Source organism: Camelus dromedarius, chromosome 1 (assembly GCF_036321535.1).
Source record: "Camelus dromedarius isolate mCamDro1 chromosome 1, mCamDro1.pat, whole genome shotgun sequence".
Lineage (NCBI taxonomy): Eukaryota > Metazoa > Chordata > Mammalia > Artiodactyla > Camelidae > Camelus > Camelus dromedarius.
The window spans coordinates 49530428-49540771 of NC_087436.1; positions in this window are offsets into that span (position 1 = coordinate 49530428).

Below are 10344 nucleotides of genomic sequence, written 5' to 3' on the forward strand. Positions count from 1 at the left end.
GAAGTACTGAGGAGCAGCAGCAATGTCTCCTCTGGGGGTCAGTGAACAAGCTGGAATTGTACATAGAAGGTGTGAGTGTGTGTGTGTGTGTGGCCAGGGAAAAGGCCCATTGCTTTAATCAGATTCTCGAAGGGATCTGACACAGCAACAATTAAAAACCACTGGACCAGTTGAAAACTGTCATGTAAACAGATAATTGCTATACAAGACAATTTGCAGCATGAGTGAGAGGCTGAAATGATGAAAGAATTGTGTGTGGGTGTGTGCGTGCATGTGCATGCATATAAGTGCATGCATAGTAATAAAGAAAAAGTTGAGCAAATTTGTAGGCTGAAGGGTAGAAGCCAGAGAACAGGGAGTGATGGATTGAAGACACCAAAATGTGAGGGGGAATGACTAATGTAATGAGGTCCCAGAAGATGCCTGAGGAGATAGTGTCCAATACCCTATAGTAGTGTTAACTTCGGGGATTAGGAGAGAGAACTCTTGTCTGATTTAGGAGGGAGGGAGGGAGAAGATGGGTGCCCCCGTGGGTGTCAGGCCGGCCGCAGGTGGAGGGGAAAGAGAAGACTTCTATTTTGTCTGTGATTCATGAACAAGGGCATCTAGTTAGCAGGAGGCATTCTTTGAGCATGTTGATATGTTAGAACAGCTGTAGGGGAAATCTGAAACAGAGCTGACTTGGGGACAAATAAAAGGGCTGCCAGTAGCACTAGGGACCCAGCCGATGCTGGAGAACATGGGTTTGTTGCAGGGCCAATAAACAGAGTTATGGGATTTTTCCTTCCACGCCCAGCTGCCTGGAAACAGGAGTGGAGAAAGTTCACGGTCGGACCGATCCAGGGCTGGGGATTGGCAGAGCAGGTGCAGCAACGTGTTTTGCTGGTAATCTGAAGTTCAGGAATCTCTGAATGAGGAAAAGGACTAATTTTGCTTTTTATTTTTTAAAAATAAGTTGGTCAATTATGGTGAGAGGCAGCTTTACAAACATAGTTATTCTCTGTGAGTTGTAATCCTCAGTCCTGGTACAATTTGTCATTGTTTTGAGCTCATAACCGGTATAACAGTATTTTCATATGGTTGAGGGTAAGTAGTATAGCGTGTCCCTTACTGTTTAAGTAAAATTTATATTGCTGCAGCCACCTCAGATTATATGTGTTCCTAGTACTCCCTTACTCCACTAGTGAAATCTGACAGAGAAAGGTAAGAGGAAAAAAAATAGAAGTTCTAAAAACATAATTACATACTCAGAATTGCTTACCTAAGCATCTTGCCATTAATTAGTATGTTGTAAATTTTGCTGCTGTAGCTGATAGTAAGGCATTGTATTTAGAGGAACCATTAAATGAGGACAAAAGGGAAACATCTGGAGTAGCTTAGCTCCCAGGCAGACTTCAGTCTGAAATGGCATTGTATTGCATTTCTCTGTTCCCGGTTGCCTGCCAAATCCCTGAATTTCCCTGATCTGGGTGAGGTTACATCATAAACATTTGGTAAAAATGGTGTGGCTGTTCTAAAGGCTGTCCATGTATCCTGAAGGCAAACACAGCCATGATAATCATCCCTCTGGTTTACCCAATGACTTTCTTTGAAGTCTGTCATTTGTTTTCCATTTTCTCCAAATGGAGGTTTCATCTCTTTATCTAGTGATGACTGACAAGTGAGGCGAGCAAGCCACATCTGATCATGGACAATTATGTTTGAGGCTGAAATTAAATGTGACTTTTTGCATCCTTCCTCAGCAGAAAGAAGTTAGCAGGAGGCAAGCAAGTTAATACTCTAAAAGAGACTGTTGCTGCAACTGGCTCTGCCCCAGAAAACCCTCTCGCAGAATTTCAGTTGTTGAAACTAGCAGGTTTTCTCTCCAGGAACTAAGAGAAGTTTCTCCTCGCTCTGCCCTGCCAACTTGTAGACTGTCTTCAGCGGAGGCAGGGCTGCCAGAACAAATAGCGAGAGAAGCTACTCGACTCTATTTATTTCAGAGTATGATAATTTGAGGGAAAATTAAAATTGTCAGTTTTTCATTACACCCTAAAGCTCTCAGAGCTGGTTATCCCATCAAGCCTCACAAATATACTTCTGCAGAAAATTGTATAAACAGATGGGAAAGCCAAGAAAAGGGGGATTCATGTGTTGCCAAAGGCCACACAGTATGTTCCGGGCAGGACGGGCACCTGAACCTCCTGCCCAATCTGACCGCGGTCTCCCCGCTCCAGCCCCACAGCAGGTGCCACGTGGGTGCTGAGATCACCAGGTAAACACTGGGCAGGGGCCTGGTAGTGCAAGGGGCAGGGACAATAGATTTTAAACATACACAAAGTGATGACCCGTAACAAGCTCTATCAGAAGTCCAGAAACTGAGGATTCTGAGGATGAGGACTGGCAGTTCCTCTTTGCATGCTGGGCATCCAGAGTGCAGCACATTAGTGGAAACCCAATCGGTGGTGAATAAATGCTGTCAAACACATTCAGAGCCTTTAAAAATGGAAGTCAGATAATCTCATTTCTCTGCTCAAAATGCATTGTGCAGTGGCTTCTCATTTTCCTCAAGACAAGTCCCCGTCCGGACCTAGGACCTAGGCGATCTAGTCCTTGCTGCCCCTCGGAAGTACTTCCCGCTCTCCCTTCCCCATTGTCTCCTCTCCACACCCTTCTGTTTCTCCTTCTCCATGGAGACAGCTCACTTTGCACAGCTCACTTTGCACTGGTGGTTCCTTAGGCCTGGACTCTCACTCTTGAGTACATACGTAAAAGCCTCCTTTACTTCAAGGCTCTGCCCAAATGTCACTTTTCATTGTCATTCCCACTGCCCTTTTAAAAACTGCAGCCCTTTCCCCAGCCCCTGGCCCACCCACACTTCTGATCCCCCTTAACCAGCTCTAGTTCTTTCATAACACCACCTGCTAACTCTGATTTACTATGTCATTTACTTATTTGTCACATTGATGTTGTGTCCTCTGTCTCCCTCTTGCTAGGATGTTAGCCAACAAGGGCAAGGATTTTTGTCTGGTTCACAGATATCCCTAGTGTTTCACCCAGTGCCAAAATGCAGAGGATGCTTTGTAAACAACTGCTGAATGGATAAATTAATACAACTGGATAGTGAGGCAAACTAGTGGATGAGTCAAGAGTGAAAACGGCACAGCATTTGTAAAAGTCCAGTGTAGTGGCGAATGTCCCATCCGTCATGGTAAATTTAGAGGCTAACATTCATTTTCATATTCAGAAAACTCTTACAGCTTTCACAGCCAAACCTATTAACTTTCAAGCTTTTGTTTAATTAACAATGTGTAGTTTGATCCTAGTAAATCCTGACAGAAAGCACATGTGTGAATTGGTACTTCCCAAAGTGTGGCATGAGGCCCTCTGAATTACAATTGCTTGGTACTCGTGTTCGGGTTCCTGAACTTACCCAGTTTACTGAATAATCGCTAAGGATTACATCCTCCAGTGATTCCAATGCATGCTAAATTTTGAAAATTACTAGTATACAGAAATCTATAGAAAATGATGGAACTAAGTAGAACAGGATTTCCCCTCCTATAGTATAATTGTTCCACAGGATGTTGATAGCATTTCAGTTTTAAAAAAGTGCTCCTCGAATTAATAAATTAGGGTAAAGCTAAGTTAAATAGACTCTTTTTGGCAACAGGAATTCTCAGAACCTTTAATAAGCTGACATTGTTGTGAATTACCCGTAGTAGAATATGGTATGTAGCATCCAGCTTTACACCATCACGGCATCTCTTATGAACTCTTAGGGGAGAGGTTTTTCTTTAAAGAAAAAGTCCGGGCATTTCTGTTATGGATAATATCTAAGATTCATTTTTGGTTCAAACAATCTATAATTCTCAATAATTCTGTTTTCTCTCTTGTTAACTTTCTTTAGTTTGTAACCTAGTTGGGGCTTTTTACACCCTTGAGAAAACGCGTAAAATAGTGTATCTGGATTTCATGGTTCTCAGGACTCACTCTTACACATGGTCTTGTGTGTGTGTGAATGTGAGAGAAGGGGAGATGGAAAGAGCAAACAGGCAAAGGATGAAAAGGGTAGCTGCAGGGAGGGTACACAGAACAGCCTGTATACAGTACACCTGAATGAGTGGGTCAGCTTGTTAAAGTCAAATTTGGTGGATTAATCTTTTGTGTGATGCCATGTATAGTGGGATGCACATGTGTAAATATCACTGGATATGAGCACATGTGGAGCCTGGCTCTCCTGTATTGATCACCACTAAACTATTCCTTGTGTTGTTTTCCATTCCTCTGGCCTGGTCCCTGGAAACAGGCTCGGTTTGGGCCTGGAATAAACAGCTTTCTCCCCCTTTGAAAGCCGTTCGAGGTCTACAGCACATTGCATCTTTCTGTGTAATGGAAGTATCCACACATGGGCAATCGCTGTCTACAGACGCAATGAACCAAGTGGGAGGTAATGAGAAGTGACTGTCACGTCGTCTCCAGGGCCCCGTTCCTCCCCCTACACAATTATACTGTGACCCTAGAGAAATGGAGAAGACTGTAACATTCTTCCCCTTCCTAATGGTCTTCAAAGCAGCCCTTGCTTACCAGGGGGAGCTGAAATTCAGTGTTCTGCATTCGACAGTTCAGAGGATGTCCAAGGAAATATATGATTATAATATGGGAGGCAGTTCTATACACAATCATACACTCTTTCCTCAGCGCTGACTTGGCCTTTTGCCTGAAAGATGCCAGCAGACGAAGACGGTCCTTTCCTGATTTCCCCGGCATGTGTTTTTGTGGGAAGAACTGTTACTTTCATAAAAGCAGAGTCCAGGGAGCAGGCTGTCGGGCAGAGCCGCATTTCAGTTAGAGAGATACAGGCCGAAGATTTACCAAAATAGCTCTTTTAAATGATGATGATGAATGCAGTGATAACAGCTCCTGGATGCTCTGTCTCACCAAGCTTATTTCTGAGTTTCGTTTCACAGAGAGCACTGATTACAGTGACCATTTCCAATGACTTGTTCTTGGGTGAGAGGGAGGTGGCAGGGATTCAGAAAAGACAGAGGGTCACCCGCTGAGTCAATTTTTAGAGAGAGCGCCTCCAGAAAGTGCAAAAAGGTGGAAGCCTTTTAAAATTCCTTGCATTGTCTTCCTCTTGCACTTAGAGCTGAGGCTTGCCCATGCTCTGAGGGAAGTCTGCCAAGTGCTTGCTGCATAGTGAGTGGGAGCAAGCAGGGCGGCTGTGTTGCTTGGCAAAGAGAGAATAGCAGTGCAGGCGGGCTGCTGGCCGCACGACACCATTTTCATCCCCCCTGCGCCTCTGCCTGCGGGCAGCCCCCAGGTGGCATTAGGGAGAATTAGCGTGTAAATCACAGAGCCTGCTAATTTCTCACCACTTCATTAGCTGACAGTTCAATGAAAGCGCTCTTCTGCCATTCACCTCACGTCCGTGGTGCTGACGCCTCTCACCAGCAGGAGCAGAGTTCAATCACTTTTTGGTTCCCCACTCAGTGTGTGCTGGTTGATGCTCTGACCGTGCTACCGGCAATGACTTCCTCGGATGTCTCTGCACCATCTACCTCAGATCTCCTTTTGGTTCAGACTTGGGTTAGTGTCACCAGGAAGAGGAGGAAATTGCTCCTGATGCAGTCGTGTCTTTTTACAGAATGGGTTCAAAGATACTCCACAAAGAAGGAAAAAGTAATACCTTATGTTTAGAAGGACTCTCTCACACAGCATTACTAATAGCTAATAGTTTTTGAGTGCTTACTATGTGTCAGGAGTTGTTCTGAGCACTTTACAGGTCATTAAATCCTGTTATTTCTGTCTTATGCAGGAGGAAACTGAGACACAGAGACATTAAGTTTATTGGCTAGGACACACAGCATTTTACTATAGGTGGTCTGGATCCAGACCCCACACTTTAGGTATAGGTATTAAGGCATTTTGCTTTAAATAGTCATTTACTAAAAAGGACAAAAGAAGTGATTTACTTAGTTCCTGGATTGACTCTAAAAATTAATGAAGCATCAACTATGTGTCACTATGCCAGAATTTCTTAACTATCAATCCTTTGAGTTTCATTTCCAGCAGTCAGAAGGTGTTTGTAGAAGACGGCCCTGTCTCTCCGGCATTGTGCTCATGTAGATATAAGAGAAAGGCAGGGTGTAACTTTACTGTTGAGAAATTTACAGACGTGTAGACCAGGGGTTGAGAAAACTTTTCTCTATTAAGGGCCAGATAATAAAATATTTTTGGCAGTAAAGGTCACATGCTTTCTGTCCCAACAAGTGGAAATGAGCTGTAGATGACCCGTAGATAAACAAGCATGTCTGTATCCTAATGAAACTTTACCAAAATCAGCAGCAGGCCATCTTTGGCTCATGGACTCCTTGCTCCAGAGGATAAAAGAAACCCCAAAAGAACCACAGGGAACAGTAGTTACTAATAGTGTGCTGGGAGGCAGAGCTGTGTGGTACTTCGAGTTCCTGCCTGTGAAGTGCACAGATGAAGTCAAGGGTCCAGGAGCAGAGAGACCAGCATGCGTTTCAGTGATTAGGCGAGAGGTAGAGCGTGAGCCTTCCCTGTGGGAGGGGAAGTACTTGATGTACGACTGTGAAATTAAGTGGGTTTCACCAACTGGTCCACAGTTCTTAGGACTATGGTTCGACTGATATCCTTTGGCCTTTCCTTCTTTGCTAACAGAACCCCAAGTCTGTTTGGCACCACCACAGGTTCAACTCTAAGCAATGACTCATAATTGATTACAGTCAACCTTAAGAGTACTCTCTAATTTCCCAGCCACGTGACCCAGTTCTGGTCAGTTAGAAGTATGGACGCCTGCTGGACAAGGTGGGAAGGGGCTTTTGGGAAACCTTTTGCTTTTCTGATCAAAGAGACAGACCAAGTTAGTGCCACATGTCCCTTAGGTTTTCCTGCTGCAGTGGGAACACCAAGATGAGTTGTGACAGCCATTTTGGGGCTTTGAAGGAGCAGACTGCCATGCTGAGTGTGGGATACAGGGGCAGGGAAGAGGGGTCTGAGCCTTGAGGATACCGCTGAGCTACTGCACAGGTGTTGGGCTGCCTGCCTCAAGCCTCCTTGTAAGAGTTACCTAGGTGTTTTTATTGTTTTAAGTCACCGTTAGTTGAATAGCAAATGTGTCTCTCTCTCATTTAATAAAAATTGAGTAGCTATTATATAGCGGCCCCTATTCTACATGCTACAGAATGAGGAGGAAGGATATTTGATACTTCGTGCTCTCCTCTCTTGCCGTTCTTTCCTTTTTGGCATCACACCTCTCCTCGTTCTGGAAGACCCAGCGTCAATGCTGTTACCACCACCAAACCTGAAGCAACCAATTCATTGAACTGTTAACTTTCTCTTTTATGTTTCCATTACACTAGTGTTTCTACTACTCTTTGGTTATTTTCATGTTGATGGTGGATTATGTTTATTGTATATGTGCTTGTCTGGACTGTGGACTCCTGCTACTCTGTCATTGTAATCTTCCACTGGTGTCACAGCCCTGTGTTACTCCTTTAAACAGCCATCCTTGTATCTGTAGGAGGGCCACGGCCACTTAACTGCATGCTCAGATGCATGCTTTCTGTGAAGAGTGTCCTGAACGTGAGCTCCATCCCATCACCTTACCCTGACTGGCAGTCAGTCCTCCCAGACAACGATGCACTTACTGTTGTCCTTTTCTTCTTCTCCCCATTCCTTGGATGTGCCTCACCACTTGTCTTTTCTAGACCTTCTCATCTGTATCCCCTCCCCAACTTTCTTACTTTGAAAAGGAGGCACAGATCTTAGAGAAGAACGTGGAGAACAGTTACATTTTACACTCAGCAAGCCCTCAATCAATAATGTGCTTAAAAATAAGTGGATGGGCAAGTTAAAGTTTATGGAAAATAGACATTTAAAAACGTGATGCTGTTTATAGTAAGTTGGGGGTAAAAGAAAATAAAAAAACAATACCATTGTCTGCTAGTGGTATTTATTGAAATGTGGGAAGGAAGACAAATACTGGCCTGAAAACTCCACTGTGATACTTAAGGCCAGTGTTCTCCTGATCACCCAGTGCCTCTGCAGCGCATTCTTGTTGGTACACTAATCCTCTCTAAATAAGGGGGAAATAAGGAAAATAAGAGAACACAACTCCTTCCCAACTCAAGTTAGATCAGGAAACTATGGCAATTTTTGGAATGTCAAGGGTAAAAATAAGGGAAGAATTAATCCTGTTAGCCCAAAATGAGAAGCTGTCACCACCAAAGCTGTAACTCTCTAAATGAATATAACACCTCCGAAAACTCTCACGGCGGCGCCAAGTATTTACATGTTCTCTGTGAATGTGGCATCTAACAGCAAGTGGTTTTGGTCATGAATCACACCATCTGCGTGATTACCCAGCCCTCGCTCGAGTACTCTGAACTCAGCAGTTGTACAACAGATGCATTTAAATATACAGTATTCCTCTTCACATAGTTCAGGATGGGTGTTAAGAACTGAGGGAAAACAACCAGCTTCCTTGAAACTCAGGCTCCATCTGACATCTCTCCAGACACCTTCCGTAACCATACTACATGCAGTCCCTGGAAGATAAGATTATCATAATAGATTTACAGACAGTTAAACAGGTCAGCTTGACCCAGAACTTCAGCAGCTGCCTTCATAATCATTAATGACTCACTCATTCTGGAAGGTGAAACCAGATCACTGCTGGGTTTTCATTTAAGTGGAAGTCTGTTTAGTTGTGGGAAGAAAATGAGTCTACAGAAGTCAGATTGTACATACTCCAGATAGATGAATAAAAATAGTTTCACTATAATTCATTACTACCATGTTAGTAGCAGCGTCTCTTTGGAAAAATAACAGAGGGTGAGGTAGTTTTTGGTGAAAATATAAAATCAAGAGTGAAAGATCACATCATACTGTACACCAGAAATTGCAAACTGACTGTACTACATTAAAAAAATGTTAAAAATGTGAAAGATCAAATTCCATCTTATCCTTTATATTTTGTTTATTTAAATGATCCACAGGCCTTTAACAAAGTATTTTGTTTGGGGATTTCATATGGGGATTAATTCATCCTAATTGCAGGGAGGAGATCTAACATTGCCTTTATCAGAATGTGCGTATCCAGCATGGCTGTTAAGCTTTTCTGATTCATATCCTTGCCTCCAGTTGATGAGGTGACACCATGCTCTCTCCGGCTGGTCATAAGCCGTGCTAGGCCAGGGATGGATATTCCTTCCATGAAAGAGACAGGTTTTTCCCTTTGTCCACAGGCCCCTCTCCCGTTTTCCTCGGTGGTAGTGGTGTGTGTGGTCAGCACTGAAGCAGAGCATCCTCTAGGAATGCAGTAACAGAACCTGAGCAATTTAAAAAACGGGTGAAAGATGTGTTATTCTACATTAATGTGATAAAATTCCAAACAGTAAGTTTAACATGCCCAGAAAATGAGTTGTCATTAATATTTTCCTGCAGGTTTGGTGCACTGTGGCCACCATCCTGAAGCACAGGAACAGCCTCTGAGACAGTCATTGGAAACCAGTGTTCATGGGCAGCTGGATGACTGCCCCTGTTAGTGGTGTGACCAGCGTTGTATGAGTATGAGGAAACCACAGGAGCAAGAAGACCCGTATGCTGTCAGTACAGACAGATCCCAGGGAGCCTTGGCATCATGAGTCTTAATAGTGCTGCTACCCCTTTTTCTCAGAAAAATACAAAAAACATTATCTCTGAACTCAAAATAGATCATGAACTCGCAACAATCTCTGGAATGTCAGGAGTAAAATTAAGAAATGGAGAATTAATCCTGTTAGCACAAATGAGGTGGTGTCCCCACCAAAAGACACTGACAAGATGGTTACCAGGACCGGAACAGGAAGAGACAGCTGGGATGCTCCGAAGAGTCTTTACCTGCCCTGAGTGGATAATAAACAAGTACGTAAGTCCCTCTTCTCTACCTATGATTTTAAATCTTCATCCATAAATCACTATACTTCACATGGGCCTATGGATTCCTAGGACATTTTTAATCAAATTGTTTATATAGACAGAGGCTCTGCTGAAAAATAAAAAAATTGCCCAGGACCCCACATAACAGATGGTCCCAACCTGGAGACCCAGGTTGACTCTGTACTGTGTTTATTTTGTTGTCAACAGGTGAACACTGAAAAGGTATTTAGCATAATGTAACAACCAAGTTTTATTTCAGAATTGTAACATGCAAAGAGACCTTGTGGGATGATTTAGTGGGCATGAAAGAAATGATCATAGGCCCAGGGAGGTTGGGAGACCAGTGGAATTGTCCGTGTGAGGGCTGACTTACAGGGCAAGGGGGAGGACCTGAGGTTTCAAATGCAGAGGGAG